General features: G+C 38.1%; 1 protein-coding gene across 3 annotated transcripts in view; it reads right to left on the bottom strand.

The window, feature by feature from the left end:
• The window catches only part of LOC123002460 (uncharacterized), a 258559-nt gene that overhangs the window by 98915 nt on the left and 131885 nt on the right, over nucleotides 1-27759 (bottom strand). The window lies entirely within an intron of this gene.

The following is a 27759-nucleotide window of genomic DNA, read 5'->3' on the forward strand; positions in this document are numbered from 1 at the left end:
AAATTCTTTGTTTTGTTATAACGATTAAATACAAGCACAATAGCCTAAATACGACTTTAAATAAAAAAAATATTAAGGAAATTAATGGTGTCGTATAATTTTGAAACACACCTTATTATGCATTGGAGTAGCGGCGACATGAGAAAGGAAAGAGACCTTTGCAGACCTCTGGAGAAGGTGAATCAGGAAATTATCTTTCGAACCACAGGAATGAAAAATAATTCCTCACCCGAATAGCCACACACAAAAAAAAACTTGGTAAAATCAACTGTAATAATTGTCAAGCAGGCCCCAACCAGCAAAATTGTCAATTCTACTAAGTAAATAGTCATTTCACAACAACAAAATACACACAATTAGCAAAGACACAAACCCAAAGCAAAAACAAAATACACGTAACTGTTTTAATAGTTACGTAACTATCTTTGTTGGTCAATTTTACCAAGCAAATTTTTTTGTGTGGACATTTACTGCTCTGGACCATAAGGAGAACGGGGATAATCGAGTATTACTATAAAAGAGTAGATGTCGATTTGCGTCATGTTCCCCCAAGCCAAACCATAAGAGCTAAAATTCTGAAAAAAATTGGGTCTGAATCGTGTGTTAGAGGACGTGTGCACTAAGAAAGGATTTTTTAAAATTCGGCTCCTAAGGACTCCCAGGACTCTTAAAAAATGCGAAATTTCGGGACCGACTTCCGGTTGGGGATACTAAATTTTTTTTTCCGCAACGATTATGCGATCGGATCCGTTCTTGGTTTAAAGTGTGGAGCTATGCCATACAATCAGAAAGGCATTTTTTTTTTGTTTTTTTGGACCCATGGTTGATTTTTTATGATTTTTTTTGTAAGATTGCGGGTGTTGTTTTTGTTTTTTGTATGCTTGCTCACGAACGAATTTCGAACACAGCTCTCACAAAAACAACGTGAGCAGAAGCAGACCGAGAGAGCAGAGAGAGAGAGTCATTAGAAGCAAAAGAGAGGCGGCAATTTTTTTTTTTTCCTGGTTTGGAAACACCCGATCAAAATTTTACCTTTTGGACACCAGAACGAATAATTTAATAGATGCAATTCTTAGTCATAGTGTGAAGCTAACCCGAAAAATGCATAAGGAGTTTTTGTTTTTATTTTAAACAATTTTTCATTGGTTTTCACATTTGAATGTAAGAAACGCAATTACACACAGACACATCGAGAAATTGGCATGTACATAAGTATGTGATGATTAAATTAGGAAAAAACACCTAATGGATGCAATTCTAAATCAAAATGTGTATGTATTCCGTAAAATATTCAGGGCTCTACTCTAAAACTGTATAGAAATTAGAAAAACGATTGAGATATGCGTATACACACATTCATACGAACATATGGGCACTTTCACCAAAAGGTCCACCAAGCAAAAAACCTTGAAACTTAAATAAAACAGATTTCCACATGATTTTGCCCCGATATTAGTTTCTAAATAGTTTGATCTTGAGCTTAACTAAAAATTTGGAGTATAGTTTGATTACACTAGTTTACAAAATAATATTCTTGGTGTGCTCCCCAGTAATTGATGGCAAATTCTGTTAGTGATGGACCCCTAGATCACGAAAATAGCATTCATTTTTTTTTCGATGGCACAGTTTTTTTTTTAAAGATTTTTTAAAGTTTGAAATCTTAAATTTCTGACTTTTTTCGAATTTCTTCATATATCCCTGCAGATATCCACCCGATTGGGCCAGTTTTAGTTTTATTTTAAAGTCAATAGATCAGAGCTTAACTTTGCCATACAGCTCAATATGATTGGATAAGTAATGGCTGCGCAGAAACTTGGCAAAGATGAAAAATGTGTTTTTTGGTCGACTGTAAGTCGGCTGTATATATTGTAAAAACTCGAAAAAAATCAGTTGAAAAATTATAATGGTTACAAACTTATAGTTTACATCCTACCGAATAAAACAAGCCGGATATGGCCCAAATCCATGGAAAACTGGATTTATGGTGGATTTTTAAAGATCAGATTTTTCCACTTTTTTCGGTTGACAGAGTCCAAATTTAAGATTTATCATAGGCGGCGACATGTAAACAAAAATGAGTGGTGACGGCAGCCGGGTCAAAAAATAGCTAAATCAGATATTTAAAAGCTAGAAAATTATTAAAGTGAATTTAATTTTTGAAATTATGGTTTCTTTTAATAAGAATTAACTATCCAAAAGGATAGTACCTGATTTAAAATACTCACAGTCATAACGCAAGCAATTTTATATTTTAAAGAAATTTTAAGAAATTAAATTTATTTTATAATTTTCTAGCTTTTAAATTTAGCTTTTTTTTGACACGGCTGCCAACACCAATTATTTTTGTTCACATGTCGCCGCCTATGATAAATCTTAAATTTGGACTCTGTCAACAGAAAAAAGTGGAAAAATCCTAACTTTAAAAATCCACCATAAATCCAGTTTTCCATGGATTTTGCCCATATCCGGCTTGTTTTATCCGGTAGGATGTAAACTTTAAGTTTGTAACCATTACAATATTTCAACGGATTTATTTCGAGTTTTTACAATATATACAGCCGACTTACAGGTGACCAAAAAACACATTTTTCATCTTTGTCAAGTTTCTGCGCAGCCATTACTTATCCAATCATATTGAGCTGTATGGCAAAGTTAAGCTCTGATCTATTGACTTTAAAATAAAACTAAAACTGGCCCCATCGGCTGAATATCTGCCGAGATATAAGAAGAAATTCAAAAAAAGTCAAAAATTTAACATTTCAAACTTTAAAAAATCTTTAAAAAAAAAATGTGCCGTCGAAAAAAAAATTAGTGCTATTTTCGTGATCTAGGGGTCCAAAACTAACAGAATTTGCCATCAATTGCTGGGGAGCATTTCGGCTGTAAACTAGTGTTATATTTATGACAAACGCCACCAATATACATAAAAATCAGTTTTAGGCTATTTTTTTGATATTTTTTAGACCTGTCTTCAGTTGTTAATTTATCCATTAGGAATGCTAATATGTGATATTTTTTTGTACTAAATGCTTCATTTACATGTTAAACTATTAAGTTAAAAGCAAAACATCCGGCAATTGAGGGATAGAGGTAAAGAAATCCACTTTACAAAACAGTCGGAAAAAATGTCCCGAGCGACATGTCCCGAGAGAATGTGTTTGAAACTGCATACCAAAAAAACCGCAAACAATTTTTGAGTAAAAACAAAACCATTTCATAGCGACATGTTTGGACAACATTCTAAAAAAAATCGCATTCAAATATTTCATCAGAATTCGCTAAATTCTGTTGTTGAATGAACTTCCCCGAAATCCACTTCTATTTTTGTTCCGAGCGAATACGGCAGTTTTTTAACGATATCTTAAAAACTAAAAATGGTACAAAATCAAGATTTTTGGGAAGAGTGAAAGGAAAGGCACATTATTAAAATTAAAATCCATTTTTTTCCAATTTTTTTTCAACTTTAAAGGTGTGCAAACGTCCCGAGCGACAATATGGAAGTGCCCATATGTACTTTAAAAATATAAAATGAAATATATGCGTGCACAAATAACATTCCAATTTAAGAAAATGTCGTATTCGCACAACGTTCATAATCTGGAAATTGTACCAGCTAAAACGTACCTACAAAACTTTTTAAAAAAATTGGTTTTAAATTGTGTTAAAGGCGAGGGTAGGTATTTATGTGTCATTATACCCTTGTAGAGGGTATTATAATTTCAGTCAGATGTTTGCAACGCAGTGAAGGAGACGTTTCCGACCACATAAAGTATATATATTCTTGATCAGCACCAATAGCCGAGTCTATCTAGCCATGTCCGTCTGTCCGTCTGTCCGTCTGTCCGTTTCTATGCGAACTAGTCTCTCAGTTTTAAAGCTATCGCGATGAAACTTTCCCGAAAGTCTTCTTTCTATTGCAGGAAGTACATATGTCGGAGCGAGCCGGATCGGACCACTATATCTTAAGGCTCCCATAGGAAAATTCAAACAAATATAAGAAAATTCATTGTAACTTTGTAGGAAGTAGGCGTTTTGATTCTTGACTACTTAAAAACAAAATTGGAATTCCTGGAACTGCACCGAGTAGGCATTACTTTATCTACAAGGGTATATAAGCTTCGGCTGGCCGAAGGTAGCTTCCTTTCTTGTTTTTAATATATTTTTTTTAAAGGTTTTTGGGCTTTAGATCTGTTTGAAAAAACGGTAAAAAAAATAGTAAGAGTTTTTGTCTGCGTTCTCTGCGATATATTTAGGCTACCAGAACGGTGGAGTTACGGTGGGAATAAGGTGAGGTTAGTGCGGGGTTAAGTTGCGATTAAGGAGGTATTAGATAGATAAGGGTAAAAGTAATGTAAAGAAGGTTTAAAGATGATGTAAAGGTGAAGGTAAGAAAGGTAAGGTTCGTTTGGATCAAGGTGACAAACAAGTTTAAATAAGAAAAAGTGAAGTTAAAGTTAGTAGGTATAGTAAGGAAACATTTTTTTCAGGTGAGACTAAAGTTAGGTTAGCTAAGAAGAGGAAAAGCTGGTGTTAGGGTGGGTTAAGACGAGGAAATAAAAATAGAGGGGTTAAAATACGTGGGGTTAAGGTGAGGTAATATTAGGTAATATAAGGTATGTTATGGCTAGAAGGATATGGATAGAATGTTAGTGCGCTTTAGGTGGGTTTACTGTTTAGCTAAGGTTAGGCGGGATTTTACTCGGATATTAATTTGAATTAGGAAATATGAAAAAATCTGCAATAAATGCTTGCTTATAGTAGCGGACAACGTCGCTTCGGGTATTGCTAGTCTATATATATAAAGCTATCAGTAAGAAAACTGGGAATCAACGCACAGCCAAAACCACTGGTTAACAATATTAATATACATTTCTATTACATTCTCACAACTTTAAACTGATTTGCTAAGATTTATTGGGGCTCCCCAAGTGGCCCAATCGCTTCCAATTGGAAACAGGAAAATTTTCCTTTCAAAAATTCTGGACTCTAAACCGATTAACTAGTCGAATCCGTGTTTTCGCCTAAAAATAGTTTAAGACATTATACATGTTTCAAAAGTTTGACCGCTAAGATTTAAGGCTTTTTACTATTTTTAACAGCCCTTCAAAATTACAATTTAGCCAAAAATCTCTTCAAACGTCGAAAAATGGTACTTCTAAACTGAATATCAAAATTCCTTCGGTAAAGTTTTTTCCCTAAACTTTAACGATTCATTTGATGGTTTTACCAAAGCTCTAGCTATCTTTAAAACAGAGAAACTAAGCAAAAAGTCGACCTATTATCGCCCAGGGCGGGCGCAACCTCTTTGCGGATTTAGTCCGCAATCTGCCTTCCGCTGACCACGTTTTGTGGTGCGGCTACGGGGGCAGCAGGTTGCGACACGAGGTGCGCGCCTCTGGAGCGGTGGCTGCGTAGGAGCAAACCGAAGCGACCGGTGGCAGTGCTGGCTGTCTCCTGGCACGATCTTCCAACACTCCAAATTGCACCATCATGGCGGCGATGACCTCCTCGTACCGATTGATCGTCTCTTGGATTTCCCCTGCCAACCGCGGGGTGGTCACCGAGGAAACGAGTGCCTTCGAGTGAGCTATGCGGATATCCGCTAGCACTCCCGCGATGGCACCGCTACCCTTCATCACCCTCTCCGTTATGGAGAGCACGGGTGCTGGGGCAACAAACGTTCCAGCGTTGTCAGCGGCAGCTGCAGGGGCATTTGCAGTTGACTTCACGGCGGTGACTCCATATGCGGCAGCATTCCCGGCAGCATTCCCGGCGGCATTCTCAGCGGCATTCCCAGAGGCATTTCCGGCGGCGTTCGCTACTGCGATCGCAGCGGCCTTCGCAGCAGCCTTCGCGGTGGCCTCCATTACGGCGAGCTTAGCGACAATGGACTCAGACTCGTCGTCAGCTGCCGGTGCAGCTGGGTTCGTCGGCATCTCAAGGGACGATGGTGCTTCCTCTTCCTCGAAAGGCTCCGGCGTGTCCTGCGCACCACCCACGGCGACCACCTTCGCACGCGATGCCTCCCTCGGCGTCGCCTTGTGCCCCTTGCCTCGCTTGCGTCCTCTTCCACCTCGGGTTGAGCTACACGCGCGACTGCTGCTATCGGACAAAACCTTAACTAAAAGTTTAGTTAAGTTGGGACTTACCCCCGTTTCTCTTTTCGCTGATCTGGTAGCCCAATCAGCTGATTTCCTGATGAGCCGATGCTCGAACCACTTAGCGGAGTCACACTCTTTTAGCCGAGTTCCACACCAAACAGCTGTCACCGAGAGGTAAGTGCCTAAATAAGGCAAACGCCTCTCTCGAGATTTACTGAACCACATGGGGGACACGGCGTTAGCATCTATTCCGAGGATTGTCGGTGTCGTGCTGGCTAACAGCAGGACCGAATCCAGGTAGTCGGTGTAGGGCTCCAGAGCAGCTCTATGCCGGCAGTGTGCGGAGGCCAGAAAGATAGTGACGTATCTTCCCGTGACACTCACGCACACTCCGTACTCCGTCGTCAGGCTCTCGATGGGCATGCAGATGGCGCTTGCATCATCCACTATGATGGCGGCTTTCCTCCTTTTGTCGGCGAAGATCCTCATCCCTCCAGGGAGTCCAGTAATCCTTTGGGCTGCGTCCACGTAGGGCTCCTGGACTAGTGCGAACAGGTGGCCAGCATCTCTCACCCGCTTGGCAAGCTCGATGAAAGCGCAGCGGCCTCTACCACAATTCGCTTGGATGAAACTAAACATATTAGTGTCTAGCTTGCACCCTCGCTAGCAGTGCGCCATAGATCGGGCAACCACCCGAGAGCATGAAGTGCCCTGAGGGTAGCCCCTTATGGCGGCAGTTTCGGCAGTCCACCGGGTTCCTGCACTGCGCCGCGACGTGGTCGTCCTGTCCGCACTGGCGGCAGACCTGATTTTTGCTCCGGCAGTCGACCAGTTTGTGGTCGAAACTTAGGCATCTATGACATGCGTAGGTGCGCACCTGTGAACGGCATCTGTACGAGAACCACTTCACGTACACTCTGCCTTCCAAAACGGCCAGCGCCTGGTCGTTTACCTCCAGCGTCACATTAATTGTGGCGCCGTTTTCGGCTGACCAGGGCTTTGTGGCCAGGACTACCGCCTTCTGGAAGTCCTTCATGGACCATCCCTCGAAGTTCTTCTCCTTCAGCTCCATCATAAACTCCTCGTGCCCGATAGTGGTGTCCACGTCCTGGACGATCACCCGGGGCTTCGCGGCGGTGTTCTGCGACATCTTGAGGCCAACTTTGGCGAACTTGGCGGATGCGACGACCTTTGTCATCTCCGCCTGAGATGGCGTGCGAATAATCGCGCCGCCCCTCTTGAGTTCTCGCACCTCGTGCACCCTAACGCCCAGGGCGGGCGCAACCTCTTTGCGAATTTTGTCCGCAATCTGTCTTCCCGAAAGTGCCGGGTCATCACAAGCAACGACCGCGGACCACGTTTGCGGCTACGGGGGCAGCAGGTGCGCGCCTCGTGCAGCGGTGGCTGCGTAGGAGGCAACCGAAGCGACCGGTGGCAGTGCTGGCTGTCTCCTGGCACGATCTTCCAATAAACCAATTTGTACCATCATGGCGGCGATGACCTCCTCGTACCGATTGATCGTCTCTTGGATTTCCCCCGCCAACCGCAGCGGCCTTCGCAGCAGCCTTCGCGGTGGCCTTCATTGCGGCGAGCTTAGCGACAATGGACTCAGACTCGTCGTCAGCTGCCGGTGCAGCTAGGTTCGTCGGCATCTCAAGGGCGATGGTGCTTCCTCTTCCTCGAAAGGCTGCCTGCATATTGCTATCTCTCTTTGCATTTTCTTACAAATTGTCAACAAATGATTCCGTCTCCCTCCCTCTGCCATGCATTTCCCTGCGCTTCCTTAAAAATATAAATTGTGCTTTAATACGGTTTTAATTTCTGTAGACTTTAGTTTATAGTTATTGGTGACCAATCCCTCACCAAAGTGCCCCAAACTCATTCAATTAGAAAATTAAATCCTGTACGCTAAACCGTTAAACCAATCGATACCGTGTTTTCGCTAGAAAATAGTTAAAAACATAATAAAAGTTTAAAAAATATGACGGCTTCAATTTTTAACTTTTTACTATTTTTAGTACCCGATTTCAAAGTAGCTGATGTTGCACACGCTTGCAACTATATATCTCCATCTCTTTTCCACCCCCTGACTCTGCTTTATGATTGTCATTTTTTTCTTCGAAATACCATTACAAAAAATAATTAAAGTTGATATAACTATATTTATATTTATTTTACTAGGTGATAGAACGGCCGGTGTTTTTGCCCAAACTTTACCTAAAATAGGAGATGGAGATTATCCAACTGTTGATGGAAAAATAATAATTTCATCAAGTTTAGGTACAGTTGTTAACACTTTGGAAGAACTTACATCAAAAAATTTTCCAGATATTTCAAATATTGTTCACAAGTCATTGGACTGGCTATCAGAAAGAGCAATATTAGCTTCAAGAAATGACAGAGCTGCTTCAATAAATAATCATCTTTCAAAATCAAATTGTCAAAAAATGATTCCGTCTCCCTCCCTCTCCCTCTGCCATGCATTTCCCTGCGCTTCCTTAAAAATATAAAATGTGCTTTAATGCGGTTTTAATTTCTGTAGACTTTAGTTTATAGTTATTGGTGACCAACCCCTCACCAAAGTGCCCAAAACTCATTCAATTAGAAAATTAAATCCTGTACGCTAAACCGTTAAACCAATCGATACCGTGTTTTCGCTAAAAAATAGTTAAAAACATAATAAAAGTTTAAAAAATATGACGGCTTCAATTTTTAACTTTTTACTATTTTTAGTACCCGATTTAAATGTAGCTGATGTTGCACACGCTTGCAACTATATATCTCCATCTCTTTTTCCACCCCCTGACTCTGCTTTATGATTGTCATTATACCCGTTACTCGTAGAGTAAAAGGGTATATTAGATTCGTGCAAAAGTATGTAACAGGTAGAAGGAAGCGTTTCCGACCATATAAACTATATATATTCTTGATCGGGATCACTAGCCGAGTCGATCTAGCCATGTCCGTCTGTCCGTCTGTCTGTCCGTCTGTCTGTCTGTCTGTCTGTCTGTCTGTCTGTCTGTCTGTCTGTCTGTCTGTCTGTCTGTCTGTATGAACGCTGAGATCTCGGAAACTATAAAAGCTAGAAGATTGACATTTTGCATGCAGATTCTAGGAGTTCCTACGCAGCGCAAGTTTGTTTCAAAAGGGTGCCACGCCCCCTCTAACGCCCACAATCGCTTATATACGATTTTAAAAATTTCAATATTTTGGAAAAGTAAAAATGCAGTTTTATTGTGTTTATCAATACCTATCGAAATGTAGAAAAAATTTTTTAAATCGGACCATTCGTTAAAAAGTTACGGCGGATCAAAGTTTTTCTCCATCTCTTTCGCACTCCCTTTAGCTGAGTAACGGGTATCTGATAGTCGGGGCACCCGACTATAGCGTTCTCTCTTGTTTTTTTCTTCGAAATACCATTACAAAAAATAATTAAAGTTGATATAACTATATTTATATTTATTTTACTAGGTGATAGAACGGCCGGTGTTTTTGCCCAAACTTTACCTAAAATAGGAGATGGAGATTATCCAACTGTTGATGGAAAAATAATAATTTCATCAAGTTTAGGTACAGTTGTTAACACTTTGGAAGAACTTACATCAAACAAGAAAGGAAGCTAGCTTCGGCCAGCCGAAGCTTATATACCCTTGCAGATCATTCCTATTAATTAACAAATCGCAAAAATGTTCAATTTTCTAATATTTCTCATTAATTTTCCGATCGTTCCTATGGCAGCTATATGATATAGTCGTCCGATTTTGATCAAATTAAAATTAAAATTTTGAAATATTTAAAAAGAGTCATATCCTAGAGTAGAAGATAATACAAAAAAACCAAAGAAGCTAGAATTTATTTCCTATTACTTTTCCATTAATTTTCCGATCGTTCCTATGGCAGCTATATGATATAGTCGTCCGATTTTGATTAAATTAAAATTGAAATTCGGGAATATTTAAAAAGAGTCATATCCTAGAGTAGAAGATAGTACAATAAAAACCAAAGAAGCTAGAATTTATTTCCTATTACTTTTCCATTAATTTTCCGATCGTTCCTATGGCAGCTATATGATATAGTAGTCCGATTTTTTAAATAATTAATTCGAAATTCAGAAATAATTAAAAAATAACATCCCCAAAAGTAGAAGGTAATATTTCAAAAAACACCGAAGCTAGAATTTTTTAAAGTTTTTTTTTCCGATTGTTCCTATGGGAGCTATAAGATATAGTTGTCCGATCCGGTCGGCTCCGACATATATACTACCTGCAATAGAAAGAAGACTTTTGGGAAAGTTTTATCCCGATAGCTCAAAAACTGAGAGACTAGTTTGCGTAGAAACAGACAGACGGACAGACGGACAGACGGTCAGACGGACAGACGGACATGGCTAGATCGACTCGTCTTGTGATGCTGATCAAAAATATATATACTTTATGGGGTCGGAAACGTCTCCTTCACTGCGTTGCAAACTTCTGACTGAAATCATTGGACTGGCTATCAGAAAGAGCAATATTAGCTTCAATAAATGACAGAGCTGCTTCAATAAATAATCATCTTTAAAAATCATTTAACGGTGAGGAAGTTACATACAAATCAGTTGACACTGTTACTGAGGTAGAAGATGCTGTGCATTATCCTACTGAATTTCTTAACATGCCGAATCCAGCAGGATTGCCTTTGCACGTTCTTTGGTACACCAATAATGTTGCTAAGAAACTTAAGTCCCCCAAAGTTATGCAATGGAACGAGATTGCAAGTTAAAGCTCTTCACAAATTTGTTATTGAAGCCGTTATTTTTACCGGCTCTGCCAAAGGAGAGACAGTATTCATACCAAGAATTCCTCTAACGTCATCCAACTTACCATTTGAGTTTAAACGTCTACAGTTTCCTGTAAAGGTCTGTTTTGCCATTACAATAAATAAGACACAAGGGCAGACTTTGAAAGTAGCTGGATTAGATCTTAGGGACGATTGTTTTTTCCCATGGACAAGTTTATGTGGCCTGTTCAAGAGTTAGCTCAGCAAAGAGCTTAATCATCCTATCTCCTGATGGCCAAACAAAAAATGATGTTTACAGAGAGGTTTTAAAATAACTTTTAAAAATATTTGAACTTATATTGTGGACTAGGCCTATTTAGGGGAAACCACGTTTAAAAAACGCGCCGAATCCTCTACCTCCGTGTGGTGTGGAAATAATGGTTAATAAAAGTTTCATCCAAAACTACAAATAAATTTAAACTAACTTCTAAAATGCAAAATTATATAATTCTACTGCAAACTATTTCATATGAAAAGTAGCTTCAGATATTTGGGTTATCCGCAAGCGAAGCTGCGGGCACCCTGCTAGTATTATATAAAGTAGGGGAGAGTGGGGGAATTTCGTCACAGGGGCAATTTCGTCACCTGCAATATCTCGGAATCCATAAGTCGTAAAAATATATAATTTTTTTGTTTTAGTCCTTCAAGACGGCCAGACACAACCAATGCATTTGTTTTGCACAGAAGTCCAAGATAATTAAGCTATAATATTAAATGTGTTTTAACAGTTCAAAAGCTACATTTAGTTCTCGACGAAATTTTTTCTGTATGCCACAATTCAAAAGGAATAAGATACACGATTTTTTATATAATACACAGTGCTATAATGTGCATTTCTGCGTCAGTGATTTTTAACTTCGCGCCTATTTTCGCAAGAAAAATAATTATTTCTAAAAAAGTACGGTCTGGGGAAATTTCGCCACCCTACGCTAAGGGTAAATTCGCACCTATTTTAAATACATATTTTTATATTTGACGAGCTGGCTAACGAACAGACTACCAGCAGCAGCAACAAATATAGGACGTCAACAAAAATGGTACGCTTGATCAGTGTAGCATATTTTCAGGCGTTAAACTCCCTACATTTTTCAGGTGACGAAATTTCCCCAGTTGTGTGGTGATTTTACCCCCCTGTGTGGTGAGATTGCCCCAGTATATTGGTTTTACATTTTATTTTTTTATAAATCACCAAGCTAATTAAAAAAATAGGGGAATGTCACATTTTAAAGCTTGGTGCTAACCGCATTCAACAATAAAAATAGAAATATAATAACGTGTCTCAAGATGGACAAAAAATAGCTTTGAAAAAATGCTGACGAAATTCCCCCACTCTCCCCTACAACCAAAAGGGTATACTGATTGATGTAAACTATTGTAATGCCTTGAGGAGGCCTTAAGTGGAATTTTTACTTCAGATAACCAACTATCAAAAAAGGGGCACGGATATATATATATGTATGGTTGATAAAGGAATCGTGTTCCGACAAACTTACCGCTTTATGTCCTGGGCGATGAGATCTCGACGCTCCGGGTCCTGGGCTTTGGAAGATATTATAATTTATATATATATATACGTGCGCCAAACCACTGTTGTTCTCAACTACTTACATTATTTTCACTTAAACACAAACAGATAAACTATGTTAGCTGCATGCGTCGACTTCAACGGCTGATGGAGAGAATCGGTTCTTAAATTACTCATCACTGTGCACTCGATGCCTTTTTAAATCGGTTCAGCAAATTTGCATTTAAAATTGCTTCACAATTAGTTCAGTTATTATCGTGATTATCCTCCCTGATGGATCACGCTTCTGATTTCTTGGTTTTTCACTTGTTCACTATTACTTTTCATTGGCTCGTTTTTGGGCTTCACTGTTTTAACGCATTTGGTACTGGACACTACTTTTTCCAAAGTGGACAATGGTCACTGCGCCTCGGAACGGATCGCTGCTATGTCTTCTTCAAATTCAGTAGCGCGGGGATTACGAGTGCTGCGGATATTAACATCGGAGTATTGTTCGCTTGTCAGATGTCGTCCTTATGGTGATATTGGCAGCGGTGTCCGTCTCTTCAGATCCTTGCTAATCGATAGGCGTGTCCTTATCAAGGACAGTAGAATAGGACAACGGGTCGTGGTCTCCTGGTGGCATTGGACTCCGTGGGCAGATGCCCGAAGCCTGTGAGGAAAATCCTCCTCCCTCGGAGCTAGCGGCTACCGTCGGTATGACAACAGAATAGGTTCTGCTTTTCTCTATCCGGCTTGGGTCTTTTATACCAGAGTCGAGCTTTCACTTGGCTCCCGTCATAGCTTGAATTATTTAGCAATTCCCACCTATGATATTTCTTATCTTAGGGGAGTCAACGCCCGACCGATGCACTTTGCCAGCTCCCGGTTTATGGTTACCAGCAGGTCGATCGTGGCCGTTGTTCTGGTTATACGACACCCGGGAATTGCCGACTTGCACTTTTCTTTGCTTGCTTTTCTGAGTCAACTAGCCAATTGTGCCTCTTCCTTTGCCTCAAGATTCGTTTTTGTTTTATAAGTGAATCTTTCTCCATCAAATAAATTGAAGGAGAGGGCGTACGTAACAAATTAGGGAAAAGATTAAATAATTTTACAACATATTCCGACAGTGTGGGTACTATCGTGTCTAATAATGATTTTAGAAATAGAGTTTGTCCGGTCATCATTTACCTTTTTTCAGACAGACTTCTCTTATTCTAGAAAGACTAGATTTTAAAATGCATTTATTAGGAGCATGCAAGAAGATGTTAAAATGTATTATTAATAAAAAAAAACATAGGTTTTAAATGAACATTTAGGATTAATATAAACAAGAAAGGAAGCTTGCTTCGGCAAGCCGAAGCTTATATACCCTTTCAGATCATTCTATTAATTTACAAATCGCAAAAATGTTAAATTTCTTTTTATTTCACATTAATTTTTCGATCGTTTCTATCACAGCTATATGATATAGTAGTTCGATCTTTTAAAAATTAAAATCGAAATTCGGAAATATTTCAAAATAGTCATATCCCAGAGTAGAAGGGAATGTAATAAAAACCAACAAAGATATAATTTTTTTCCCATTAATTTCCATTTAATTTTTCGACCGTTCCTATGACTAGTTTGCGTAGAAACAGACAGACGGACGGACAGACGGACATGGCTAGATCGACTCGTCTTGTGATGCTGATGGGGTCGGAAACGTCTCCTTCACTGCGTTGCAAACTTCTGACTGAAATCATAATACCCTCTGCAAGGGTATAAAAAGGTTAGAAAAACTAAAGAAAGCCTAGGTCCCTTGATGAGTTTCTCAGATGGAATAGATAGTCAATTTGCTAGTTCTTCAATAGGTATATATTTAAATAATAATCAATTAAATAGTGAGATAGAAAATTACCCAATAACAGAAATAGAGTTTAAACACGTTTGCTTGCCATTAGATGACTCTGCCGTTTTAGTTCCCTTAATGTACTCAGCCTTGTACTGATTATCCGAAAAGCGTTAAAAAATAAAACCAACATGGAGACTGCTGGAGACTGCAACAGGTCCCAAAAAGTCTCAACCCAAACGGCACACATACAGGGGTGGTCAATTAATTTACATTTACAAATCGCAAAAATTTTAAATTTCATATTATTTTACATTAATTATACCCGTTACTCGTAGACCCGTTACTCCAGACATGGCCTGCAATAAACAATAAGAAAACATCAGAACTACTGAATTTCAGCCGCACTGAGTGTGGCATGCTAATTCGAGTACTCACAGGCCACTGGCTCGTTGGCGCACACGCCGGCAGGCTAAAAGCCCCAAAAAATGATTTCTGTAGAAGCTGCAGGGATGAGGAAGAAGAGGAAACGGTGGAACACCTACTCTGTTCATGCCCAGCCCTATGCAGGCTTAGACTGAAAAACTTAGGATATCCTTTCATAAATGACCTGACCGAAATTTCGCAGATTAATCTGAAGAGTCTAAGCTCTTTTATTAAATCCTCCGGATGGGGGACTTGCTGATCGACCAACCTACAGGCTGACCCTTAACGGATAGGGGACCCAAAAATAGAGATCACACGGTACCACAATGGACCCACAGAGGTCTAAGTGTGCCAGGCTATAGTCTAGCAGCCGTCCTAACCTAACCTAACCTAACCTACTCGTAGAGTAAAAGGGTATATTGTATTCGTGCAAAAGTATGTAACAGTAAGAAGGAAGCGTTTCCGACCCTATAAAGTATATACATTCTTGGTCAGGGTCACTTGCCGAGTCGATATAGCCATTCCCGTCTGTCCGTCTGTCTGTCCGTCTGTCTGTCCGTCTGTCTGTCCGTCTGTCTGTCCGTCTGTCTGTCCGTCTGTCTGTCCGTCTGTCTGTGAGTCTGTCTGTCCGTCTGTCTGCCCGTCTGTCTGTCCGTCTGTCTGTCCGTCTGTCTGTCTGTATGAACGCTGAGATCTCGGAAACTACAAAAGCTAGAAGGTTGAGATTTCCCACACATACTCTTGGGCTTCCTACGCAAGTTTATTTCAGCCGAGCGCCACACCCCCTCTTACGCCCACAATCGCCCACTAACGATTTTAAAATGTGTCTGGCGCCAACACCTTCAAAGATTTCCGAGAAGTATAAATGCAATTTTGTTGTGTATATTTATACCTATCGAAATGTAGAAGACATTTTTCAAATTGGATCATTCATTAAAAAGTTATGCGCAATTAAAAAATTGTTATATATCCATCTCTCTCGCACTCCCTTTAGCCGAGTGACGGGTATTAGATAGTCGGGACACCAACCCGACTATAGCGTTCTTTCTTGTTTTTGGATCGTTTCTATGGCAGCTTTATGATAAAGTAGTTCGATCTTTTTAAAATTAAAATCGAAATTCGGAAATATTTAAAAATAGTCATATCCCGGAGTATATGATATATGAGAATGCAATAAAAATCAACAAAGATATAATTTTTATACCCTCATAAAGTATATATATTCTTGATCATGGTCACTAGCCGGTCACTAGTCGATCTAGCCATGTCTGTCTGTCTGTTCACGAACGCTGTACTCGGGTTGGTGTCCTGCTATCTAATATTCGAACCTCAGCTAAAGGGAGTGCGAGGGAGATAGATTTATAAACAATTTTGGGTGCGTATAACTTTTTAATTACATTTACATTTCGATAGGTATAAGTATACACAACAAAATTGCATTTATACTTCTCGGAAATCTTTAAAGATGTGGGCGCAGGACACATTTCAAAATCGTTAGTGGACGATTGTGCGCGTTAAAAGGGGCGTGGCGCTCGGCTGAAACCAAATTGCGCTGCGTAAGTAGCCCAAGAATATGTGTGGAAAATCTCAACCTTTAAGCTTTTGTAGTTTCCGAGATCTCAGCGTTCATACGGACGGACAGACAGACAGACGGATAAGGCTAGATCGACTCGGTTAGTGACCTTGATTAAGAATATATATACTTTATGGGGTCGGAAACGCTTCCTTCTAGCTGTTACATACTTTTGCACAAATACAATACTCTCTCCTCTCTCTCTCTCTCTCTCTCCTCCTCTCCACTACTCTCCTCTCTCTCTCGTGTGCAGTCGCTTTATTGATCGCTCTATAAAATAAACGATATTCTACCGAAAACTACATCTATAAAATTCAAGAAAGTCGATAGCCGCCAAATATACTACCAGCTCTATACGCGGACATTGCAACACAGTGCTAATAAACAAAGTTTACTCTGTAAATCAGAAAATAAATTCTTGTTGAAAAACAAGTGCGGTTGTGCGTGCACCTTCTGTGAGAGATAATCGGTGCGGCAGCATCTTCGGAGTGCAAGAGAGTTAAAGGTTGCCCCATCAGTCAAGCTACCGCCGATAAGGCAGTTATACGCTATTGTCGATAAGGCAGTTTGTCGGCAAAGCAGTGAGTGGTTGCTAGCTTAGCTAGCATACAACTTAAAAAGATACAATCTGAAAGATACAATTCAAACACAACCGACAAATACACCTAAATTTATATTAAATCAAACAATAAACAAATAAAAATAAATATCATGGGTTCTACTGCTCCGCCCACTAAACGTACCCGCAACAACGCCGGAACAGCCAGCGAACGCAACTCCGATGTAAATTCGCCACAGCTGCTGGAGCTCCTAAAGACTCGTTTTGAGGAACAAACCGAAAAAATTGAGTCGGCCGTTCGGGAAGCGGAACAGCGAATGCTCAGCCGCCTTATGGATCGCTTGGACATTATCGCCGGGGAAGTAAAGCAAATGGATGCTCGAGTCCTGACGTTGGAGCGTGAGGTTGCCGATCTTCGCTCCATCAAGGACCGAATGGGTGAGCGTGTTGAGACGCTGAACAGGGAGGTGGCAAATCTACAAGCAGCAGGCGAGAGGTTGGGTGCACTGGAGTCCAGGCTGGCAACGCAATGCAGGGAGACTAGCTCGTGTGACCTGAGGGTTCATGGCGTTCCCTATGTCGAAGGTGAAGATCTCAAAGCGCTCTATCACAAGCTATGCTTTAATCTCCAGCTGACTCCACCACCAAAAGTTTCCGAAATCTTCCGAGCAAGGAAATCACAACAAACTCATGTGGATCCAGTAATAATAATAAAAATGTTAAACCCACGCGAAAAGATCAGGCTGCTTGGTCAAATCGGAATGTACAGGCGCGAGCACAAGAAACAACTTAGCTTGCAGTTTCTGGGTTTCAATTCGGAAGCGATAATTTATGTTAATGAGCAATTGTTAAAAGAACATTATCTCATTTTCAAAGAAGCTATGCGTATGAAAAAGCATAAAGTTCTTACGGCCGTCTTTACACGACGCGGACTTGTGCATGTGCGCTGCGCTCGAAGAGAGGGCGTCCTTTGCATCAAGAGTATGGAGGAACTTTCGTCGCTCACGTCCGTTAATCATACGCCTGATCCACTTTCTACATCTCTCACTAACGCTTCGGCTGGAACCGAAGCTGATAGCTTTCGTTCTTAATCGTAAAAATTGTATCCTCCTAATTAAGATAGGTCTAAAAATAGTTTACTTTGATAAATTAAGAACTTATACTTTGAATATTGAGATTGCGCCCCTAATAACCATTGATAACAACAATGCAGGATGAGGAAGTGTGTTCCATAGCTATTGCCATGTTAAAAACTATTAGTAACTATAAAAATGGTCTCAAAATCGTTCATTTAAATGCACAAAGTCTGTTAAAGAAGATTGATGAGTTTAGATTCCTTTTCACCCAGTCTAATGTCGATGTGATATGTGTGTCTGAAACGTGGTTTGTACCTGATCTGTGTGATTCGTCTATTGTCTGTGAAGGCTATAATGTTTATCGATCCGATCGTATTGGTCATGCAGGAGGCGTGGCTATATATGTGAATGTGAAGCTGAAATGTAAAGTGGTACTTAAACAGCCAAGTGACAGTATTATTGAATACATTTTATTAGAAATTCCCAATAAATCCCATGGAAGAACCCTTCTGGGTTGTATATATAGACCGAATCGGACAATTGACTACGGTTCATTACTAAATGTAATTTCAGATATTTCGCTGGAGTACACTGATATCATATTGGCAGGCGATTTCAACAGTAACCTATTCTCAGAAAGCCATCTCGTGGATAACTTTAAATCCCTTGGTCTGTACTCAGTTAACGAAACGATTCCCACGCACTATAGCAACCACTGTGATACATTACTTGACCTATTTCTTATCAATGACCCCAGCAAAATCATACATTATGACCAGGTTTCAGTACCAGCCTTCTCCAGACATGACCTAATATTTTTAACATATGACTTGAACTTTGACTACACAATTAATTCTTTTACGTATAGAGACTACAAAAATATAAACTGTGATGAATTAAAGACTGAATTTTTCCGTTGTGATTGGTCATGTATTTACAATCTTTGTCATGTAGACTGTCAATTAGATGTTTTAACCAACAATATCCAGTATTTGTTCAACAAGTTTGTGCCCCTAAGGACCAAGGTGATTAAGCCAATGCAAAATCCGTGGTTCAGCAGCGAAATTAAAAACCTAATTACCTCCGGTGGAAACGATACAAGACTGATGAATATCGCAAGCAATACAAGGAGGCTAGGGTAAAAGTAAACAAAAAGATAAAATCAGCAAAGAGAGAGCACTATAATATACAATTTAATAACTGTGTTAACTCAAAGAATAGATGGACCAAGCTAAAACAGTTAGGTATTGGAAAATGTAAACAGCAGACAGAGTCTGAGGTGGACGTTGAATTAATAAACAAAAAGTTTTTGGAAATAGATGTACCTGAAGCAACATGCAATCCGTACCTGAATACTCAACCCCTCTGTGATACTAGTTTTAGCTTTACATGTATAAATCAAAGTGATGTCCTAGATAGTATTCTGCATGTCAAGTCCAATGCTGTAGGCCTCGACAATATGTGTCCAAAATTTGTAAAGCTTTTGCTCCCCTTAATGTTGCCCTATGTTACATATATTTTTAACACCGCTATTACTACGTCTTCATTTCCGACAATATGGAAAAACGCCAAAATATTCCCAATTCCCAAGCTAAACAATGACTATAGGCCTATTTCAATATTACCTTTCCTATCAAAAGTCTTTGAAAATCTTATGTCCTCTCAGATTCAACTTTACTTAGCTAATAATTCCTTACTAAATGAAAAACAATCTGGATTCCGTAAGAAAAGGAGTTGTATTACTGCAATCACTAATATTGTTGAGGATATAAGAAAAAAACTGGATGGGAACTGCGTAACGTTTCTAACGCTCCTTGACCATAGTAAGGCTTTTGATTCTGTGAATCATAATATTCTCATTACCAAGCTTAGAAACATGTTTCATTTCTCGACTAATGCGACAAAGCTTATTAGGTCGTACTTAACGAATAGATATCAAGCGGTCGTCTCTCGGACGCAAGTTTCGTCCCTCCGAAACTTAACCAGGGGAGTGCCACAGGGATCTGTGCTAGGCCCTTTATTGTTTTCTATATATGTCAATGATCTTCCTAGTATCCTGTCTGAGTGTGAAGTACATTTATATGCTGACGATGTCCAAATATATGTTAGTAGACCCGTATCGGAAATACATGCCTGTGTCCGTATAAGTAATAAAATGTTGTCACTCATTGAAATATGGGCAAAGGAAAATGGCCTGGGTATAAATCCGAAGAAATCGAAGTGCTTGGTAATTGGTAAAAAGCCAATTTCAACACTTTCACTTCAAAAATTATATATAAACCATACGCCGATAAACTATGAAGTGAGTGCAGTTAATCTGGGGATAACATTTAACAATACTTTATCTTGGAGCAACCACATAATCAAAGCGACAGGACGTACATATGCTCTGTTAAGAAAACTTTCATTTACCAAATCGTTTCTATCTGAGGAAGTTCGATTACACTGTGCAGCATTTTGAGTGCTTTTTAAATTTACCTCGATGGATGCTATATTTTTGGATTCGTTACGAATTTCCAAGTTAAACTGCGTTTTCCAAAAAGTTCCCCGACGCAAGGATTCTTAGCAAAAGGACCTCAAAGTTCGAAAAATGCTGAAATTAGCCAACTTTGCGGAGCTCTCAGAGGCAAATGGATGCATGGTTTGATTCGATGTTAAAGTTTTTTAAAAGATACGCCCTTAATCTTTTAAACCCCATATTTAAAAAATTTTTAAGATTTTTTTTTAAGGCAGAAACAAATTCTAGAAAACATAGTCAAAAAGCTTAAAAACATACAGCTGCGGTCAAAATAGTAGTGTTGCCGCCCTGTGTTTTTAAAAGTTTGTTGTTGTAATTCATCTTTTTCTGGTGATATTGTATTGATTAGGGGAGTGTAGGGTAAGGTGACGAACGATTCGTTTTTTGAATGTAACTTTTGTAAAAATCAATATTTTTCAAAAGTGTAAACGCAGAAAGTTGCTTACATCTACTGAGCATATCCCTGTAAAATTCGAAATTCGAAATTCCAATGCAGCTAAATCCCACAGCGTTTGGCGTGAACCCTACTTTTTTTGCACTTTCAAAAGTTGTAGGGTAATGTGACGAACGATTTGTTCTTTAATGTAACTTCTCCAAAAATCAATATTTTTTAAAAGTGTAAAAGAAGAAAGTTGATTACATTTACTGAGCATATTTCTAAAAAAATTTGGATTCGAAATTTCAACGTAGCCAAATCCCACAGCGTTTGGTGTAAACCATCCTTTTTACAAACAAACAAATACATTTTTTTATATATTATTTACAGAAAGGTTATTTTCGATACGGAAAAGAAAAAAGTAATAAGATAATACCCAAACTTACAAAAAAAAAATGGTCAAAGTGTAAATTTTTTTTAAAATTAAATAAACTGACGTCACTATTAAAATCAACAATAAAACTGGTATTATTATATTTTTTTTACAAATAATCAACGATAACAGTTAAAATTCTTGAATAAAAAAAGTTCGTCACAATACCCTACAAAAAGTTCGTCACGATACCCTACAAGGTAGACTTGGAGCAAAAACGGTGTCACTCTCAAACGGCGCAAAAGAAAAAAACGCGAGGTACCAAAAACTGTTGATAAAGATCTCATGTATACGTGCATATATTTGCCTGATTTTATTTTCCACTCATCTTTGCTCTGGCACTGCTGAAACACAAGTAAATTGAATGGGTTTGCTAGTTTGCGCACCACATTTTTATCGAAAATTACCTCACGAACAAATTACGGGACTTCTTATTAATATTACTGTAAATACATTGTCGACACGATAAGGGGAGACGACTACATTTATTTGGAATTTTTGTCGTGACGTCATATATGAGATTCGACGAGTTCGTCACATTACCCTACTCGTCAAATTACCCTACACTCCCCTATAATTTTACTATTGGACTAATTGGATAAGAAAAAATTACAACATCAAACTTTTAAAAACTCAAGGCGGCAACACTGCTACTATTTTGACCGCAGCTGTATGTTTTTCAGTTTTTTGACTATGTTTTTTGGAATTTATTTCTGCCTTAAAAAAAATCCTAAAATTATTTTATGTATGGGGTTTGAAAGATAAAGGGTGTATCTTTTAAAAAACTTTAACTTCGAACCAAGCCATGCATCCATTTGCCTCTGAGAGCTCCGCAAAGTTGGTCAATTTCAGCATTTTTCGAACTTTGAGGTCCTTTTGCTAAGAATCCTTGCGTCGGGGAACTCTTTGGAAAACGCAGTTTAACTTGGGAATTCGTAACGAATCCAAAAATATAGCATTCATCGAGGTTAATTTTTGATGCTGCATAGTGTTATTAATCGCCAAAGTTATCCTCATGCCCACTCTCTTTTATGGCATCGAAATTTTTGGTCATTGTGATGCGCGGGATATGCGCATATTAACTATAGCTTTTAATTCAATTGTCCGTTATGTGTTTAACTTAAGACGTTTTGACCATGTATCACAAATGACATTTAAATTACTTGACCTTAATTTGACCTCATGGATCGATCTTAGAACTTTAACATTCTTCCATAAAATAGTAACGAGTGGAGAACCAAATTATCTTTTTAATAAGCTTACCCCAGCAACATCCCTAAGAACCAAAAATTACATATGCCCTCGAGTACAAACACTGTGTTCGAGAAGGCAATTTTTCATAAATGGTATTCGGCTATGGAACAGTCTACCGCACCAATTCAAAACAATCAGGAGCGCAACTCAATTTTACAATAAAGTTAAAGATAATTTAAAATCGCAAGTTTAATTAAAAATTACAATAAAATACAATAAAAATATATAAAAAATATAAATATATAAAAAAATAATAATAATAATAAAAATATTAAAAAAAAAAAAACTATAAAACTATATATAAAAAAAAAAAATAAATAAATAAATACATAAATAAATAAAAAAAAATAAAATAAAATAATATAATAGTAATTTGAAAACTACAAAATACTTGATGTTAGTAATTAAGCATTTAAGTAAGTAAGTTAGGCAAATTGTTTAAATATTTAAAAATAATAATAAGTTAAAAATATCAAATCAATGTGACTAGCGCCATAATTATAAGTGTACACTTGTAGCGCTGGGATACTAAATAAATAAATTAAATTAAATTAAATATACCCTTTTACTCTACGAGTAACGGGTATCAAAATACATGCAGGTCAAAATACGAATAGTCAAGATACATAAATTAAAACTAATTATTTGCTAGGTAGGATAGTATTATTGATTTAAAGATAGGCAGTGAGTCGGTAGTAGGTGGTATAATCTATTATAGTCATTGCAGAGTACTCTAAAGGGTTCATGCATTGCATAATTAGAGATACAATAATTTAAAACAAGAGGAATTTAGTTAGCAAAGAGTATACATACATAGAGAGGACATCCCATATAAAAAAGTCTGTCGTATGTCGGGTTTTAGCGGTGGAACCCGCAGTTTAACCAAAGAGAATATAAACACTAAGGGCCGGTTTCTCGAATGCCGGCTAACATTTCTCGAACAGATAAAGTCCCTGCTAAGGCATTTTGGCTTTCTCGAGCATAAATGTGAGAGCTAACTTTGACAGGGACTCGGAGTCCCTGTTAAGCGTTTTCGGCTCGATAGAATGACAGCTGATTTCCCAAAGCCAACTATGAAGAAGAAACGAAATCACAGTTGACTTTTCCTTTGAATTATACCCAAACAGCTGATGAAATAATCGAAGCATGCCATTTTTTGCACTTTACAGTGCGTTAACAGCACTCTGTAATTGTTTCTCGTTCAGATAAATTAAAGCAGTCGAGAAAGCAGATTTGCTTTTACGAACAGTTTATCTGGTCTTTAAGTTTTTCGAACAGATAGCTATCAGGGACTTTGACAGGGACTCGAGAAAGCGGCCCTAAGAGGTGTAACGCCCATACAACTGAATGTACTGCAAAATTTTTGGTGTGGATTCAGAAAGTGGATTTATCATTTCTTAGTGTGCGTTGACCCTGTTAGATTCTTTGGTTGTGTTAGTGTGCAATTTCGTTTGCTCTGCTGCGAAATAGGCTCAATGTCGTCTGGCGTCTCGAAACAAGGCACTGTGGGCTACGGGTGTAGTCGCTCGACTGCGGATCGTGTCGGACCGAGTTCAACTCCGACTGAACGCAACCTTTTTTTTTAAAGTATTATTTTTTTTTTAAAGATTGTTCATTGAATATATTTTTTTTTAAATTGAAAGAAAGGTAAAGACCATTAATGGATTGAATGATTTCGGTGTAAATCATTTCTTTCTAGGGATTGGGTGCTTGCTTTTTTGTTTAAAAAATAAAATTATTGTTATTTTTAGTCCCTGAATTGCATTTAAATTGTATACTTCAATAAAAATTAAAAATTAAATAAAATTATAAAAGTAAACTCGGATGCGTATTTCAAAAACTTTTAATTCAAAAGTAATGAATTTAAAAGATTTGCTTAAAATGCTTCTGCTTTTAAAACAAACAAAAAACACAAAAAAAAAATTAAAAAACAAACCAAAAAATTAAAAATCAAACAATTTAAAAAAAAAACAAAGTAAAATAAATAAAAAAACATGAGAGAACGCTATAGTCGGGTTGTTGTCCCGACTATCTAATACCCGTCACTCAGCTAAAGGGAGTGCGAACGCTGTGTCGGGTTGGTGTCCCGACTAATAATCGTAACTCAGCTAAAGGGAGTGCGAGGGAGATAGATATATAATTTTTGATTGCGTATAACTTTTTAATGAATGGTCCGATTTGAAAAATGTCTTCTACATTTCGATGGGTATAAATATACACAACAAAATTGAATTTATACTTCTCGGAAATCTTTAAAGATGTGGGCGCAGGACCCATTTTAAAATCGTTAGTGGGCGATTGTGGGCGTTAGAGGGGGCGTGGCGCTCGGCTAAAATAAACTTGCGCTGCGTAGGAAGCCAAAGAATATGTGTGGGAAATCTCAACCTTCTAGCTTTTGTAGTTTCTGAGATCTCAGCGTTCATACAGACGGACAGACAGACAGACAGACAGACGGACAGACGGACAGACGGACATGGCTAGATCGACTCGGCTAGTGACCCTGATCAAGAATATATATACTTTATGGGGTCGGAAACGCTTCCTTCTAGCTGTTACATACTTTTGCACGAATCTAGTATACCATTTTACTCTACGAGTAACGGGTATAAAAATGAAGATAAAAATAAAACCACTTCGCCTCAGAGTGGACTCGAACCTCAATCGCATTATTCGATTCTAGTTGGAATCTAGTCGGCCGCGGCACTGTTTGCTATTTGCCCTAGTGGATAAGACATCTGACTACCAATCTAAGCAGTACGGGGATCGAATCCCGCTGTAGCATTTCGATTTCTTGCGAAGGCAAACTTTTTTTTTTTTTGGCCGTTTTCTCGATTTTAAGGTTTTAACCTACTTTAAATTTAACAAACGGCAAGTTGATTGCGGCAAATTCCTGCAAACTAATTTGCTGCAAATTTTTTGAATCGTGTATACCTAGCTTAAGAGTATTTATTATTTTTTTTTGTGTTTTTGCATTGTTTTTAGGAGCATTTTTAATTTTGTTTTGTTTTTTTTTCAATTTTGTAATTACTATTAATCAGGGACCGAAAATAACTGTTATTGTAAATTTTTCTTACAAAAAAAATCACGCACTTAGAGGGGTCAAAAAATTTTTTAAATACACCACTATTTTTATTAGCCATTGTAGTTTACAAATCCGTTATTTTTATGAATAACAGTTATTCCCTTTGACATTTTTGAAAAAATGAAATAATTAAAAAAAAACATGCTGGCCATGTTTTATATAACTTACTAAAAATTTATTAAAAAAGGCAACCGCGCATATTTTATAACTAGGGGAGTGTAGGGTAATTGGACGAGTAGGGTAATGTGACGAACTCGTCGAATCTCACATATGACGTCACGACAAAAATTCCAAATAAATGTAGTCGTCTCCTCTTATCGTGTCGACAATGTATTTACAGTAATATTAATAAGAAGTTCCGTAATTTGTTCGTGAGGTAATTTTCTCTAAAAATTTACTTGTGTTTCAGCAGTGCCAGAGCAAAGATGAGTGGAAAATAAAATCAGGCAAATATATGCACGTATACATGAGATCTTTATCAACAGTTTTTTGGACCTCGCGTTTTTTTCTTTTACGCCATTTGAGAGTGACACCGATTTTGCTCCAAGTCTACCTTGTAGGGTATCGTGACGCACTTTTTGTAGGGTTTTGTGACGAACTTTTTTTATTCAAGAACTAGCAGGGTGCCCGCAGCTTCGCTTGCGCATAACCCAAATATCTGAAGCTACTTTTCATATGAAATAGTTTGCAGTAGAATTATATAATTTTGCATTTTAGAAGTTAGTTTAAATTTATATGTAGTTTTGGATGAAACTTTTATTAACCATCATTTCCACACCACCCGGAGGTAGAGGATTCGGCGCGTTTTTTTAAACGTGGTTTCCCCTAAATAGGCCTAGTCCACAATATAAGTTCAAATATTTTTAAAAGTTATTTTAAAACCTCTCTGTAAACATCATTTTTTGTTTGGCCATCAGGAGATAGGATGATTAAGCTCTTTGCTGAGCTAACTCTTGAACAGGCCACATAAACTTGTCCATGGGAAAAAACAATCGTCCCTAAGATCTAATCCAGCTACTTTCAAAGTCTGCCCTTGTGTCTTATTTATTGTAATGGCAAAACAGACCTTTACAGGAAACTGTAGACGTTTAAACTCAAATGGTAAGTTGGATGACGTTAGAGGAATTCTTGGTATGAATACTGTCTCTCCTTTGGCAGAGCCGGTAAAAATAACGGCTTCAATAACAAATTTGTGAAGAGCTTTAACTTGCAATCTCGTTCCATTGCATAACTTTGGGGGACTTAAGTTTCTTAGCAACATTATTGGTGTACCAAAGAACGTGCAAAGGCAATCCTGCTGGATTCGGCATGTTAAGAAATTCAGTAGGATAATGCACAGCATCTTCTACCTCAGTAACAGTGTCAACTGATTTGTATGTAACTTCCTCACCGTTAAATGATTTTTAAAGATGATTATTTATTGAAGCAGCTCTGTCATTTATTGAAGCTAATATTGCTCTTTCTGATAGCCAGTCCAATGATTTCAGTCAGAAGTTTGCAACGCAGTGAAGGAGACGTTTCCGACCCCATAAAGTATATATATTTTTGATCAGCATCACAAGACGAGTCGATCTAGCCATGTCCGTCTGTCCGTCTGACCGTCTGACCGTCTGTCCGTCTGTCCGTCTGTCTGTTTCTACGCAAACTAGTCTCTCAGTTTTTGAGCTATCGGGATAAAACTTTCCCAAAAGTCTTCTTTCTATTGCAGGTAGTATATATGTCGGAGCCGACCGGATCGGACAACTATATCTTATAGCTCCCATAGGAACAATCGGAAAAAAAAACTTTAAAAAATTCTAGCTTCGGTGTTTTTTGAAATATTACCTTCTACTTTTGGGGATGTTATTTTTTAATTATTTCTGAATTTCGAATTAATTATTTAAAAAATCGGACTACTATATCATATAGCTGCCATAGGAACGATCGGAAAATTAATGGAAAAGTAATAGGAAATAAATTCTAGCTTCTTTGGTTTTTATTGTACTATCTTCTACTCTAGGATATGACTCTTTTTAAATATTTCCGAATTTCAATTTTAATTTAATCAAAATCGGACGACTATATCATATAGCTGCCATAGGAACGATCGGAAAATTAATGAAAAAGTAATAGGAAATAAATTCTAGCTTCTTTGGTTTTTATTGTATTATCTTCTACTCTAGGATATGACTCTTTTTAAATATTTCAAAATTTTAATTTTAATTTGAT

Source organism: Drosophila takahashii, chromosome X, assembly GCF_030179915.1.
Source record: "Drosophila takahashii strain IR98-3 E-12201 chromosome X, DtakHiC1v2, whole genome shotgun sequence".
Classification (NCBI taxonomy): domain Eukaryota; kingdom Metazoa; phylum Arthropoda; class Insecta; order Diptera; family Drosophilidae; genus Drosophila; species Drosophila takahashii.